General features: G+C 44.5%; 1 long non-coding RNA gene across 1 annotated transcript; it reads right to left on the bottom strand.

Annotated features, from left to right (window-relative positions):
• Positions 1–310: 310 nt before the first annotated feature.
• Positions 311–15,451, bottom strand: LOC120978564. The gene is made up of 3 exons (XR_005774118.1): positions 15,373–15,451; positions 3,006–3,010; positions 311–321 (listed from the first exon to the last, which is right to left on the bottom strand). It is a non-coding gene; the product is annotated as an uncharacterized LOC120978564 (long non-coding RNA).
• Between the last annotated feature and the right edge of the window lie 302 nt (positions 15,452–15,753).

The following is a 15,753-nucleotide window of genomic DNA, read 5'->3' as shown; positions in this document are numbered from 1 at the left end:
CACTGTGACTCTCTCTGGGCCACAGGCGTGCGCCCCCTAACTCTTCCCTGAACGTGTCGGATGTATCGCCATCCGACCCAATTTGAGGTCATTTTTAAGCTGCTAAAATTGCCCTACAATTTTAAATATCAATGTTATTTTAATGCAACATGGGGTATAGTACATTTCGAAGTAAAAACACAACAAATTTTCAAAAAACGCAACAAATGGTCCAAAAATGCAACAAATGGTGAAAAAACGCAATCTTAAAAAAAAAAACGCACAATAACCGCAACCAAAAACCGCATGTATGAAAAGCAACAATATCGTATGACTTATGAACTTTGAACTATCTATGAATGTTATTCTGAGAAAATATGGTTTACAGCAGATTCAGGAGTAAAGAATGTAAAAAAACGCATGCATAAAAATATTTTGAAAATTAAGAAAATCATATCATTTATCAATCCTTGAATGATCATGGATGAACAAGATTGAAAAAGATTGAAAAAGAAATATGGTAGGGGAAGACTTATATTGGGAGAATCCATACTCCTTCTTTTCCAGAATACCATTTTCCCATGATCCCTTTCTTTTCCCATGATCCTTTTCCACACAAGACCGTGAGGGATATAAAAACCCACCATTCACTCATAGGGGTGATGCCACTGAGGAAGGGGAGAGTGTCCCCGAAACGCGTCTGGCGAGAGTTTCACCCCTGAAGGATTTGAACCCCGAAATAACAGTGCACTGTTAAAAACCAGAGGATATCGAGGATTCAAACAAGACGCTCTATATTAACCTGCCTGCAACCAGCTGAAAGTCATCACTGGGGAATACTAAGCCGCTGACACAGCAAAGACCGGGACGCCGGCCTAAAGTCGGAAGCGACAATCACCCAGAAAAAACCAGCTGAATAAAAAGGCCAGGTAAGCCCACAAGTGTGGGTTATGGTTACAAACTTACATTTATAACGAAACAACAATATAGCGTTCATATGTGAATATTGCAATCGGGACTTTGTGTGGAATAACTTCTTTGAGGATCCTCTTGAATAGAATTCTTGAGAAAAATACAAATATAAATGCATGCAGAAAATTCTTATGAAAAACTCCTATAACAACCTTGGAATGCATGGATTGCAGAAACTGTAGATATACAGAGATAGGAATATAGTGCCTGCATAGGAAATCACTGTATGCGCTTTTCTGCATGTAGAGTCTCTCAGTGCGTTTTTCTTGCATATGAATATATCCGGAGTTTGATGCAACCTCCTAGAAATTCAAACAGTCCTTCTGAATATTTTGTGACTTGTATACATATGGACTGTAGTGACCTAGAGTGCGTTTTATTTGCAAGACAACACCCTGTTGTTAGGATCTGCAGTTAAGCATCTATTGTGTGTCATTGCAGACCCATCCACTATTGAGAACATCCAGGATACTTTGTCTGCAATAAGTTGATTCGAATATTACAAAACTACTACCATTGTTTAATTTATTTTATGTATTTTATTGTATTTTATCATATTTTATCAAACGTAGTTATAATAAATAGTTTCAACTCCGTGGGGCTCCGCATGTTTTGAGTGTGCCAATCCTACATTGACAGTTATACAATTTGAAGGGTGAATTCATCAGATTGTGCACCTCTTATGGTTGTGGGACTAGTGAGCTATTTCCAATATATTAATATATAAGTATTTGCGGCACAAACCCGCCATATAGTCGACACCGACTAACCCCCTTTTAAAAAAAAAAAAAAAAAAAAAAGAATTATTTAATTTTCCCTGTTTGGACAAGGATAGGTGTCCCACGTAGGACCGATCTGGCTCCACCCCACCTCGGGCACCTGGTTACGGCCAGGGTGTCTGGTCTTCCTGGTTTCGCCCAGGCCACCGGGTTTTGTCTTGTTGCCAAGTCGTTGTCGGCCGGTCACAGTCAGGTGTCCGGTCGCGGTTGGTGGCGCCTCCTCCTTCCCTGGTACGCCCGGGGCTCGGTTCACTCCTGGTACGCCCAGGTCTTCATGTTTTTTCTTGTCTATCACACGGGTTCACGCACCTGTCCTTCGGCTTTCAAGTCTTCCAAAGGGGCCGTCCTCGGCTTCTCCCCGGGTCATTTCTTGCTTTCCGTAACTCCTAGGTTTATGGCTTACCACTGCCCTTCGCGGGCCGCTGCTAAGCGCAGCCTCTTTTTCATGGCTACGCGCCTTCTCTCCTGTCAAACCGCCTGGTACGCTCAGGCGGCTCTCTTTTCGGTCAGGTGTTCGATCCGATGCGCTCGGATGGTCACTTGGTCTTAGGGTGAGCCCCAGCCTGGCCAGTTCGCCTGCATCCGCAGGTTGGTGGGCACCCGTGTCCTCTGCACTTTCAAATGTTTTTTTGCCTGTGCTTTATTTACAGAAGTTTGTTCCCAGTTCTCCGTTCCTTTCGGTCCTGTTCAAGTAAGTTCGCACTGGCACCACCTCGGTCCCAGTCAAGTCATAACCGCGCGTTAATTGTCTTCGTCTGTTCGGTTAGGCCAGGTTCGACTGAGCCATCTCGTGAATTCCGTTACCGGTACGTGTCTCTCTGTTGTGCACCAATCCAAATTCCAGTACATCGTCACCCTCGTTTTTTTTTTTTCTCCTTTTATTTTGTTATGCCTTGTATTTTTGTTTAGCTGCTCTGCCATGTCTCGAGCCTCGGACATGGAGGACGGCCTTTCCATCTCCGGCTCAATCGTGTCAAGCCAAGCGGGTCCCTCATCCCTTCGGAGTTGGACCATCCCAAAACTGTTGGCCGAGTTGAACCGAAGAGGCATTCCACATCCGGCCACCGCAAGAAAGGCAGAGCTATACAAACTGCTCATGACCAGCCCCAGCACCACAACAGTGCAGCCAGAGGCGTCGGCCATCCATTTGTCCCTGGTGCAGCTACAGGCGACCCTGAATTCCTTGGTGGACTCGGTGGCGGTTGTGCGGGCAAGGGTTTCGGAGCTCGAATCCCGGCCACCCGTGGTACCCCCGGCTCCCGTTCCGCTAATGACTCCCTCTACATCAGGCTGGCTGGCTACAGGTACGCCAAGACCCATTCCACATGTGTCCCCCTCTCACTTCATTCCTGATAACCTTAAGAGAGACATCCTGGCAGGGAAAGATGTCAATCAGGCATTAATCCTCATTGCCGCTCAAGATGTTCCCGAGAACCGGGTCATCAACTGTGGCGATGTGTCGGTGGTCCTTCGGGCCAAGGATTCGTGGCTCAACCGCAAGTTGTCCATTCCGGAATTTGTCCTGGCCTTCAGCCTCTTCAGGGACATCGTCTGCACCGCACAGCCGGAGAGAAGAGAGGAGCTTGACAGCTATTTGTACCTGGTCACTGACCTAGGGCACAAGTATGGTGGGTCGGCCTTCTATGACTACCACCGTTCCTTTGCAGCTAAGGCGGCGGCAGCTCTGGCCCAGTTCCAGTATGTCACCAGCTGGTCCTTGATTGACACCGAGCTCTTCTGCCGTCACTTCGCTGGCCTCAGGGCTCCCAACTGTGCGACGTGTCAGTCGATTTTCCACTCCTCAGAATGGTGCCCCAATACCGCGCACCCGCCTCAGGACAGGGCCATCCCGGGGACCTCCGGGTTATTTCCATCCAACCCCTCCACAGACAAGCTCGGCAGACCTATTGTCTACCTGGGGAAGAGCCAGGTCTGTAAAACTTTAATTCAGGGGGGTGCTCATATGCCAGCTGCAGGTCACTCCACGTCTGCTCCCTGTGCTTCAGGGCCCACCCACGGTCCGCCTGCCCAAAGAAATCTTCCAAAGGTTCCTGACTAGCGGACATCAACGTGGACCTCTTGGCGGCACTCCTTCACGATCACCACGATCAAGACTTCGTGGCGTTCCTGTTGGCAGGCTTCCGCCAGGGGTTCCACACAGGGCTCATCACCCTGCCGCAGGTGCCCTGGCAGGGCAGGAATCTGCTGTCCGCCACCCTGGACCCTCCAGCAACTAGCGAGTTGCTCCAGTCGGAAGTTTCCAAGGGGTTCCTCATAGGCCTGTTCCCACGCATCCCGTTTTCCTCATGGCGCATTAACCCCATCGGCTTAGTGGCAAAAAAGAACACTAATTAAAAAAGATTAATTTATGATATGTCCGCCCCTCATGTGTCCGGTATTCCAAGCCTTAATTCCCTGATTCCCTCAGAGGAATTTTCCATGCGTTATTCCTCGGTGGACGACGCCATCCAGGCCATCCTGTCACATGGTAGGGGCGCTTGGCTGGCAAAGGTTGACATTGCGGATGTATTTAAACTCCTGCCCATCCTGCCGCAGTTATGGCAATTCTACGGCATTGAGTGGGCCGGCCAGTATTTTTTCGCCAACAGGCTCACGTTTGGATCCAAGAGTAGCCCGTGGTTATTCGACCAGCTGGCCAAGGCGCTGCATTGGATACTGATCCATCACGGGGGCCTCCGGTCGGTCATCCACTACCTCGACGATTTTCTGGTTGTCGAGGATCCGCAGGGCGGGTCTGGCATACTCACCATCCTCCTCGGATTGTTCGCCAGTCTGGCTGTTCCGATCGCGGAGTCAAAGACTGAGGGTCCTGCCACGAGGGTCTCATTCTTGGGCATCGTCCTGGATTCGGTTCTGTTGCAAGCCAGCCTACCGGAGGAGAAACTCACTCAGTGTCGGGAGGTCATTTCCCATGCGGCAGCCACGGGATGCCTCACTAGAGTCGAGTTGCAGTCTCTTCTGGGGCGGCTCAACTTTGCCTCCAGGATTATGCCCCAGGGAAGAACCTTTGTGTCAAGGCTGCTCCAGCTTCTTCCCTCAGCACCCGAACAGGACAGCATCATCCGTTTGGACGGCCAGGCCATGGCAGACCTGGCCATGTGGGAGTTGTTCCTGTCCCGATGGAACGGCGTCTCCTTTTTCGTGTCACCTTGGTCTTCCTCCTGCCCGACCATTTTTTCAGACGCAGCTGCATCTTGCGGCTACGCTGCCATTTGGGGTCCCCAGTGGCTAGCGGATCGTTGGCCCAGTACCATCTTAGAGGAGGCTGAATCCATCCGCACCTCCTCTCTGTTGGAATTGTACCCCATCGTGGCAGCTGCTCAGGCATGGGGCCACCTCTGGGCTAACTTGCCGGTGATGTTTGTGACAGATAACCAGGCCTTGGTCGACATCTTGGCCAAGGGCAGGGCCAAGTCCCCCAAGATCATGGCGCTGTTGCGCCAGCTGGTTTGGCTGGCCCTGTCACATAACTTCCATGTGCATTGTAGCCACATCCCGGGGGAGAGGAATGTAGCAGCCGACGCGCTGTCTAGGTTTAATTTTGAACTCTTCTTCCAGGTCATGCCGGAGGCCGAGCCACGCAGATATCCCACCCCGCCTTTCAGTTCCCTGTCAATGGACTAGGCTTGCTCGTCTCGTCAGCAAGGGACCTGGCGCAGCAGTCCCTTGCCCCAAACACGGCCAGGAACTACCTTTCAGGCCTGAAAACCTTCCAGGAGTTTTCACGTCTGCACCCGCAGGCGGGCCTGGCGGACATTCCTTACATCATGGCCTTCATCGCCCATTGCCACCACCAGTTACACCTCTCCTACAACACCATTAAGTTGTACCTAGCAGGCGTCCAACACCACACCATGCTCCGCAACCCAGGGGGCGGGTCCATTTTTTCTGCGCATGCAGTCAAGGCCACCTTACGAGGGGTCCAGAAGGGTGGGTCCAATCCCTCGTCCCGCAGGCAGGGCGTCACGGGAGAGATGTTCCGGAAATTATCTTCAGCCCTGGATGGTGCTCCTTTTGGGCCCTTTTCCAGCTTAATCATCAAAGCTGCCATGTACTTAGCTTTTTACGGCTTCCTTAGGCCAGGCGAGTTCACGTGCAGCACGGCGGGACGGTGCAGCCTGCACCGAGAGCAGCTGGTGAGGGTGGTTGACCATTACGCGCTGAAGATAATTATCTCCAAAACCAGTCAAACTGGCCCCCCGGTGGAGGTCCAGTTTTTTCCCACTAGTAATGAATGGTGCCCGTTACAGGTATTTGACCAGCTCATCCTCGCCCTCCGGGATGCGCCACCTCACAGCCCTCTGCTACCCCATCTGAAGGGAGCTCTCGCCACGGCGCAATTCATCAGCCACATCCGCACGGTGGCTGCTGGCTTGGGGTTGGACTCAGGAGCAATATCCGGTCATTCCTTCCGCATTGGGGCAGCCTCCGCGGCTTCCCGGCAGGGGGTCCCCGCCCACGTCATCCGAAAGATGGGGAGATGGCGTTCGTCTTGCTTCACCAGATACATACCTAACCCGCAGGTGGAGATTTCGCAGGCATTTTGGTCTTTGGTGTTATAAGGTAATAAAGTCTTACACCTTAACTATTTTGTTGTCATTTTGCCCCCTTTTAGGCTACTCTACTCTCATACCCGGCTCCAGGCACACCTCAGCCGGTTAGGTTCCAGGCAGGCACGCTGCCCAAGTTTCGTATTTAGCCTTGACCACAAGTTGGTAAGGCTGAGGTTCAGCCTGCATTTGTGGGAGGGGCTTGAGCCTATTTAAACCCCCACTTACCTCATCACAGTGGGCGTTCCGGTTCTTGGTCCCACCCACCCATTCCCTTCATTTCAAGGGTCCTCCTTAGGGTAGCCCCCTTTTAGGCTACTCTCATACCCGGCTCCAGGCACACCTCAGCCGTTTAGGTTCCAGGCAGGCACGCTGCCCAAGTTTCGTATTTAGCCTTGACCACAAACTGTATATCTGGAGTGCTACACATTGAAAAAGCCTTTTTGATAGTATTAAGAAAACAGGTGAATAGCTGATTGAGATGGATATGCCAGTTGCAAATTTTATGTGATACAACTGTCTTTTGTTAAAAAAAACATGCCTACAAGGCAAAGCATTATTTCATCTGATTTAAAAGTCTAATTCTCCATGTGCCATCACTGACTCATCACAGTATTTTCAATGCAGCAACAAATGGGTAAAATTCATCTTTATAACTCCAAATCTTCATATGAAAAATGTTTGCCTAGTCATGTCCTAAACAGTTTTAGGACTATAGAAGCCGCAAATGCAGCTATGACTGCATAGTCAAGGCATTTCTCTAATTGCCTAATTAAATTATCACAGTCACTTAAAAGAATGAGAATTGATTAAGACTCGGTAATTACTTCCTGCCATGCTTCATTTGTATAAAACAGAGGAGGTAGAAAGGAGTTTTTTTTTTTCCTCAAATGATTAAGCTGGAAGCAGATATTTTCAATAATCAAAATCTGGAATGTTAATTGAACAAGTGGTAGGACATTGAGGTACGGCTGTACAGTCACTCTGTAATGTCCATATGTTGAGCTCCTGGACCAAATATGAGCTCTAGTATTTTTTATTACTGACTACAGTAAGTTTGCTTATATTGACATGGGCTCAGATATTAGCACAACATGGCCGTTAATTGCCTAGAAAAGCAGACTAAAGGCAGTGCCCAGTTTACATTTCAGAAACTTGCAGACAAAGATTGTCAGGCACCTTAGACTCTGACCATATTGTAGGAGTCATGTCATGTCACGATTGTAGGAAAGGACAGACGAGGACAGTGAGTCCCTGATCTAGAACCCAGCCCGCTATCCCTACTTATTTGCAGTGTAAGCCCTAAATGGCAGAACCACAACTGGATGACAGCCCCTACACTAGTATACATGCAGGACAAACAAGATACACAATACGGATAACACAAAGCAGAGTCATATGAAGTGGGTCAAAACCAGACGGGCTATGCAGTACCAAAATTTTAGACAGAGGGTGGGCACAAGATAAACTGAGGCCAGAACCAAAGGGGCTACACAGTGCCAAAACGTGAGACAGAGAGTAGTCATAAGACAAGCTGGGGTCAGAAACACTGGGAACAAATAATACCAGAACCAGGAACAAGGGAACCAGCGAGAGCCAAACAAAGGCTATCACTGGCAATAGTGGAATGCACTAAGGGTTTTAAATAGAGAACCAGGTTCCCTTAATCCATTGACCTGGTTCTCCTATAGGTCAGACCAGGAGGCATGAAAGTGATTGAGCAGATGAGCTGTCATTCAGCCCACTGCTTACCTCCCCCAGTGCAGGGAGAAAGTCGAGCATTGCACTCTGTAACTATGGACGTGGTGCATCTCAGGAAGGTAACTAGGGACGTGGCCATGTCACAGAGGGAGGGGGGCTGGGTTTGTAACTAAGCAATGCATTTTCTCCGGTGAATTTTCTGATCTTACATTGTGGTGGACTTTTTACAACATCTAGCACCATCTGCATCCTTCAGCCATCTTTGTCAGTACCTAATTAATATATACTACACATATGTATACTACACACTTCATATAGAATCTGTATTCAGCGCACTCTGTATGGAGACTGACTGTAGGGTTCCACCCCAATAGATCCAATAAGAATTAACAGCAGCCTTAGATATCGATGCTTATGTACATTTATTGATGTTAACAAAAGGGGAGATAGAACCCGCGCTGACTAAGTGGCAAAGAAAGACACTTATGTTTGGTTTATCTAATGAAAGTTTAAGATATATGTCGTCCACTGAGATAATGCAATCAAATGACACCCGATTCTTTCCTGAGGTGCCTATGAGCAACGTTCAGAGTCCAAATGAATAAAGTCACAAAGCGTGAATAAAACATAGCCTGCAAGTACTTACTGCTCAGCGGTCATGAGGATTTGTGGCTAGATGCTTCTCCCGCTTGACGTAATGTTTCTGCTTGGAAAAACTTCTTCAGTAAAATCGCTGATCCCGTCTTCAGTAGCTGTCTTCTGCTTACCTGGGTGGCACGCGCGTAGCTCCAGCCGGTAGCACGCGCGCGCTCCTGGAAGCAATGTTCGTTGTCCTGGAAACCTGGCGTGTGACGTCACACTCAAAGCTACGGAAGCCTCTTTGGTCCACAATAGCTCCGACGCGTTTCGGAATAGTCGTATTCCTTCCTCAGGGATAGATGTGGATCCTGCTTCACTGGTTTTTAAGCCCGCTGGTTACCAAGGAGACAGCTTTTGTTTACAGTGCAGCGCAAATACAAAGGAGAACATAGTAATTGTCAGAGGAGAGCGGTCTCTCATAATAGTCGATCTCAATAATTACATTAATTCGTTGGTTGGTGTACATATGTTCTTTAGTTGGATCCATAATAGCTCATAGCTGGCCATTGATGTTTTTATTTTTATTTTTATATTTACTTTCATTTATTAGACGGTACTAATGGTGCTTTAATGATTTTTCTTTGGATTTCTTTAGACTACTTGGAGGTTCGTCCAGCGCTTAATTGTATGTTTCCAAAAGGAGAAGGTTATAGGAAAGCGAACAGCTCTATTTCCTGATTGAGGCCAATAGGCGCCAGGGTGTTGAGATTGTAGATCCATTCACTCTCCTTACGGGACATCACTTTAATAAAATCTCCACCTCTGGGGTCCTGCTTTATCTGTTCTATGCCCCCAAAGATAGAGCCTTCAAATTTGCCTTTGTGCTTCTCGCTGTAGTGGCGTGACAGTGGGTGGCCTACAAATTTTTTATTGATATTTTTTATATGCTCCCATAATCTGATTTTTAATATACGTTTAGTTCTTCCTATATAGATCTTGCCACAGGGGAATATTATATGATAGATAACCCCCTTAGAATGGCATGTAAGGTGGTTTTTAATTTTATAAGTGTTGTTTCCAGTACTGATTTCCTTAATACTTTCCTTTTGTTTAGAAGCAAGGCAAACCTTACATGTTCTACATGGATGGAATCCATTTCTCTCTTCAGCAAGACCTAGTTTATTCCTGCTTCCCCCATTACTCATTCTAATGGATGGGGCTACCATATTGCCCAGATTTCTCGACTTCCTGAAGATGAATTTTGGTGCCGTGGGTAAATTGTCCCCAATAATTTTATCATGTTTCAGGATGTCCCAATGTTTTTTTATAATTTGTCTAAATTGGGATACTTTACCATGATATTGGGTTATTATAGGTATGTTGAAATCGGGGGCATCTGGTGTGTTGTTATGTTCTTTTTTCGTGATTTTTGCTACCTTCTTTTGTATAAGTGATTGTCGCTCTGTTTTTAGGACCTCCTGTTTGATTTTCTCTAGTTCAGCCAGATTATAACCTTTCTCCTCGAATTTAGTATGTAAGTTGTTTGCCTCCTCTTCAAATTGCTTGCTCAGCGTGCAATTTCTCCTCAAGCGGATATATTGGCTGCGTGGGATATTAGTAAGCCACACCGGAAGATGACAGCTGGTCAGGGAAATAAAGCTGTTACTATCTGTGGGCTTATAGTAGGTTTGGGTGACTATTTTATTATTGTGAATTTTAATGGTTAAATCCAAAAAGTTAATTTCCTGGGTGCTGTAAGTGCGCCTAAAATGCAAATAAAATTCATTTTTATTAATTAGATCTAAAAAAAATTTCAATGATGGTTCGCCCCCTTTCCAAATAAAAACAATGTCGTCGATAAATCTCTGCCAGAGGACCAGATCCGTGCGGAGTGCGCCATCAGGGAAGATGGTGGACTCCTCCCACCTCCCCATATATAGATTGGCGAAACTCAGCGCGAATCTGGTCCCCATAGCGGTCCCCCACGTCTGTAGGAGGAAGGTTTCCTCAAATTTAAAATAATTATGGTTTAAAATAAATAAGATGCATTCCCCAAGGTACTCAATTTGTTCGGGCGGCATAATTCCCTCTTTCTGTATAAAAAACTGGGACGCTTCTTTCCCTTTGATGTTCTCAATTACTGTATAAAGAGAGGTGACATCAAGAGTCCCCAAGATGTATTCTGGTTCCCAATTGACGGTTTCCAGAATTTGTAGGACATGTTGAGTGTCCTTTAAATAGGCGGGTAATTTTTGGACATACTTCTGAAGAATGGTGTCCACATATTTGGATAGATTGCTGGTTAATCTACCGATACCCGAGATTATGGGTCGGCCAGGTGGTTGAGATTCTGATTTATGGACCTTGGGCAGGTAGTAAAAACAGGAAATGCGTGGGTATCTAATGTTTATGAAATTGGCTTCTTCTTTATTAAGCATACCCAATCTTTTCCCTTTCAATACCAGTTGATTCAACTTCCTTTTATATTGCTGGGTGGGGTCACTTTTAAGAATTTTATATGTTCTTTTGTCATTGAGTAGTCTATTTGATTCTTTTTGATAATCAGCATAGTCTAATATCACTATACCCCCCCCCTTTGTCTGCCGGTCGGATAATGATATTATTATTCGTCTGTAGTTTTTTGATACAGGTTTGAGTAATCTGTATATCTGGTACTGTTAGCCGTGTATAAACAAGGGATCCAGACAGGCAAGGAGGTCTCTCATTCTAAAACTGGATGGATAAAGCCTGTTGAGACTCAATCTGTCACTCTTATATTAAGGAATATTGCCAAAATATCAGGGCAAGTTCACATATGTAGTTAAGGCACCTTGCGGCATAGGTAAGTGGTGATATAGCCTTAACTACATATGTGAACTTGCCCTGATATTTTGTCAATATTCCTTAATATAAGAGAGACAGATTGAGTCTCAACAGGCTTTATCCATCCAGTTTTACAATGAGAGACCTCCTTGCCTGTCTGGATCCCATGTTTATACACGGCTAACAGTACCAGATATACGGATTACTCAAGCCTGCATTGTCCACTGATATTCTTGCAACGTCTGATGTATTTGCTATAATGAACTTGACTTTGTACAATCTCGTATGATCACTGGTCATGTATTATGTTTTTTATGTTCTTTGTGTTTAATATGATTTCAAATTGTCTTGCTCTGTAGTATCTGACGAAGGCATTGGTATGCCGAAACTTTATAAATACTGTCGCATGTGAAACTAACATCAATAATACTACACACTTCAGTCAGAAGGATTCCCCTAGACCCTTCAGTGCTTATAGGTAAATCTAGACTTGCTAATGGATAAAAGTGTGCTTACAGATAAAACTATGCTAATGGACCCTGTTGTTGACTCCGATATTTTGCCTAGATGTCCACCTCTTGGCTTTGTAACGGACTTTAGTTTGTATTCCAACTGTCATGGCACTCGCATGATGTAGTTTCGCAATTTTCATTGGCCGATATACCTCTATCAATGAGCTATTTTGATGTTTCTCTTTTCTTGGGAAATCTTCTTCATGGTTGCTCCTGAATTCGAACCAGTGACCTTTTACTTGGGAATCAGTCTAATAACACACTGAGCTATTAGGGAATGTGAGTACATGTAATTTTCAGTATACAAGAAAAAAAAGATTGCTCAACCATCAGGAGCAAAACAGTAGCAATGCAGTTACATGACAAGAATCTGCATAACTAATCATATGCTGAATAGTTGCAAGTCCAATTTATGTATGAGATAGCCAAGATGGTTGTCTATAAAATGATAGTGAGATATGGAGCCTGAAAGTCAAAAGTTCAAGACGTTGTTACCCTTTTGTTCATCAGTGTATTAGTATGTGTTCTTTTTTTTATCATATATATTGTAAAGTCGTTGGAACCTTTTGGTTCTAAAATACTATAACTCATAGTCATGCTCTCTGCCTGCTATGTCAGTTGCTGCTTACAGGATACCAAGTGTTTAATTCAGCTCTGCATGCTGTGCTCAGTGATTCCCCTATGATTCCTGACTACACCCAGTTTAGCAATTACACAATCCTTAACTTTTTTAGAACTGAACTTTATTGGTATTTTAGGACACCTTCTCCAATGTTCTTTGCCTGAGCAACAGGTTTGTTAGTTTTTGAGGTGCTTGGATTCACCTGGAAAGCCTAGACAAGCAGACCATCCATGCTTCTTGCAAAATCATGCAAGTAGCATGGATGGTCTGCTTGTCTAATTTTGCTAATGCAAACTGGTTTCTGCCCATGTCATCTGTTGCCTACTGATTCCACACCAGAGACACCAACTTCTATCCATGGCAACCATGATTTTGCACTATGCTGGTAGGACTTGCATCACCCATGAAGACATCTTTATGTAAAGCTGTGTTCAATGAGTAGATTTCCATCTAAATATCTTTGATCAGTCAGTCATAGAACATTGTACCTGTATCAGTTTAATAATTGTAACATATGATTTTATGCAAATATAATTTTGAATTATGTGAATAATTAATGCAGTTAAATAAAGATTTCCTATTGATTTAACACAAATACAAGATTAGGATGTTTAAGGTCATCTAATGGAATATCTCATTTTAATGTAGTTACTACCCAGAAAAAAAAATCCTATAAGTAGGACATTATTTCCTTTTCAAATTATATCCATAGATTTACTGCTCATAGAAGCATATATTTCCAAATTTATATTCCCATATTCTTTCGGCAGATTGAATGGATTTTCATTGGACCTGCTGGCATTCTAATGTGCTTGAGTATCCCTGTTAGGTTTCTTCCTTGGATCATCAAGGATTCATTAGGGGAGATAGATAATGGTGTCAAGGTATTATCCAAAACTTGTCAGGGTGTTAGATCCATCTATAATAGGACAACAGAGTGTGACTGTGTTAGTATGTTATTAAATGCCAGCCCCAGCAACAACAACAATGCATAATGAGGGCAAAGACTAATTTACAGCTCAATACACATCAAAAGGGCTAAATTTAATGTTAAATTTAAGGGGGCAATCTTGCCATTCATAGCATCCAAAACCAACAGCAATGCGCAATATAAAAATCGCATTTATCTCTATAAGAACAAGGGGGCACATTTTAGACCGGCATTTTAGATGCCAGTCTTAACAAAGGCCCATAGATGGCGGTGGTTCTGTCGAAATTACGAAGAGGCGCTGACCTCTCCATAACTTTGGCACATCCAGCACCAGTTCTAAATGTAAGACAGCTTCCAAATCAAGAAATCCAGATGATTTCTCCTGGACAACCCCTTTACTATGGTTTCTCTTATAGGGCAGTTGCTATGAATCACTTTGCTAGGCTTGGTTACTTTAGGGAACTGATTTTGATTGATTTGTTTTCCTTTAAATTCTCCTTCTTTCTGCTCTTTAGTTGCTGGGTATAGCGTAAATTCTGTACTTTTGTATCCAGAATTTATAGTATCTGGTGTTTAGCTTATTTGTGTTGTGCCAGTGTAGTTTGGGACCTATAGTTCTCCTGCCATTCACTGCTGCCATTGAAGTTGTTTGTGGTTTTCCTGTGGATTCTGTTAGTATCCGTTTGCTGAGTTTGTCCTTGGATCCTAGATCCTTCTTGTTCTCTGGATTGGTTATTGCATATCAGGGTCAGTTTCTGTTAGTGTCTTTTTTTAGGGTTGAGCGAATAGAAGTATCCGAAATGGACTTTGATCCGAATTTCAGGGAAAATTCAGTTTGCTGCAAAGCCGAATGTCCGCGTGCTTCGTGGTGACGAATCAATTTTCCATGAAATGGCATTAAAAATACTCATCTCATCCATTTGAACTCAAAGAGGCTGCTGCAGCCATCTTGAATGAAGATCCCACTCAAAATCTCATGCGCGGTGACAGATAACGTCACTACGCCGGCCAGCGTGATCAGGTCATCATGCACCATGCAAGATTTTGCGTGGGATCTTCAATCAAGATAGCCACAGTGACCTCTTTGTGCTCAAATGGATAAGGTGAGTATTATTTAAATTCATTATTAACCCCTGAAAGCCCTCATTTTTTATCTCAGATACCAATGACCAGCGATTTAACGCAGCATCTAAGGGGTTCAATGATGGGGGGCAGCGCAATTGCAGTTTCCTGTCAATACGCCTGCTACTTACAAAGAAATGAGCTTCATGACAAAGTAATTAGTCAAGAAGAAAATTTATTTGTGAAATACAGTGAAGCAGTAGAATCGAATTTTAGTAAACTACGTTCGACACTAGTCTTTATGTCTGCTTATCTTAATTTATCCACTCTTACTGATCCAGTGAGTTATTCTGATGCTCAATTAGAGTCGGGAAGGAATTTCTTTCCCCTAAAGTGAGGAAAATTGGCTTCTACTGTACCTCACAGTTTTTTTTTTGCTTTCCTCTAGATAAACTTGAACTGAATGGACAGATTTCTTTTTTCAGCCTTACAAAGTATGTTACATAATCTTCTGTCTGCTTAATTGCCTTACTGCTATCTCCCTCATGCATTTGTCATCATTATGTTCCTGTCATCTATCAATAAGTTTACTTCTGTATATTGCCCACCAATGTAAGTATGTGGTACATAATATTATTCTTGGACTTTCTAGTTGTTATAAGATTTGGCCCTACTGAAAGTCCTGGGAGTATCTGAGTAACAGGAAACTCTGCTAGTACCAGGATAGGCAACTGTCGTAGTTGAAGTCCAGTTCTGCAGCCAAATATGACACTTGAATACCTCACATAATCTGTTTGATCTCACTAGAGAAGCCTTTCTGGGACTGTCCTTCAGTGTCAACGTTAGTGATGAGTAGAATTATGAAAAATGTGATTCAGCTGCTTGGCCGAATTTCACAAAGAAATTCGATTTGTGGCGAATGACACCATCATGAGGCATATTCCTTTGTATGTAGTGGGTGCAATGACGGGAAATGGCGACGCACAGAGCCCTGACCTCAAACCCTTTGAACACCTTTGGAATGAAATAAAATAGAGGTTGTGAGCCAGATTCTCTCAATGGTTAAAAATCTTCAAAAAATCAGCAAAATCTTGTAGAAAGCCTTGCCTTGTAGAAAACTTTTCTAGATGCAAAGGGGGTAGGGGTGTAGCTATAGGGGAAGCAGGGGAAGTGGCTGCTTTGGGGCCCGAACTCAGAACATCCAGGAAGAGGACTAAAAGAT

The sequence above is a fragment of the Bufo bufo genome, chromosome 9 (genome assembly GCF_905171765.1).
Source record: "Bufo bufo chromosome 9, aBufBuf1.1, whole genome shotgun sequence".
In the NCBI taxonomy this organism is placed as follows: Eukaryota; Metazoa; Chordata; class Amphibia; order Anura; family Bufonidae; genus Bufo; species Bufo bufo.
This window is presented reverse-complemented; position numbering and strand designations above follow the sequence as displayed.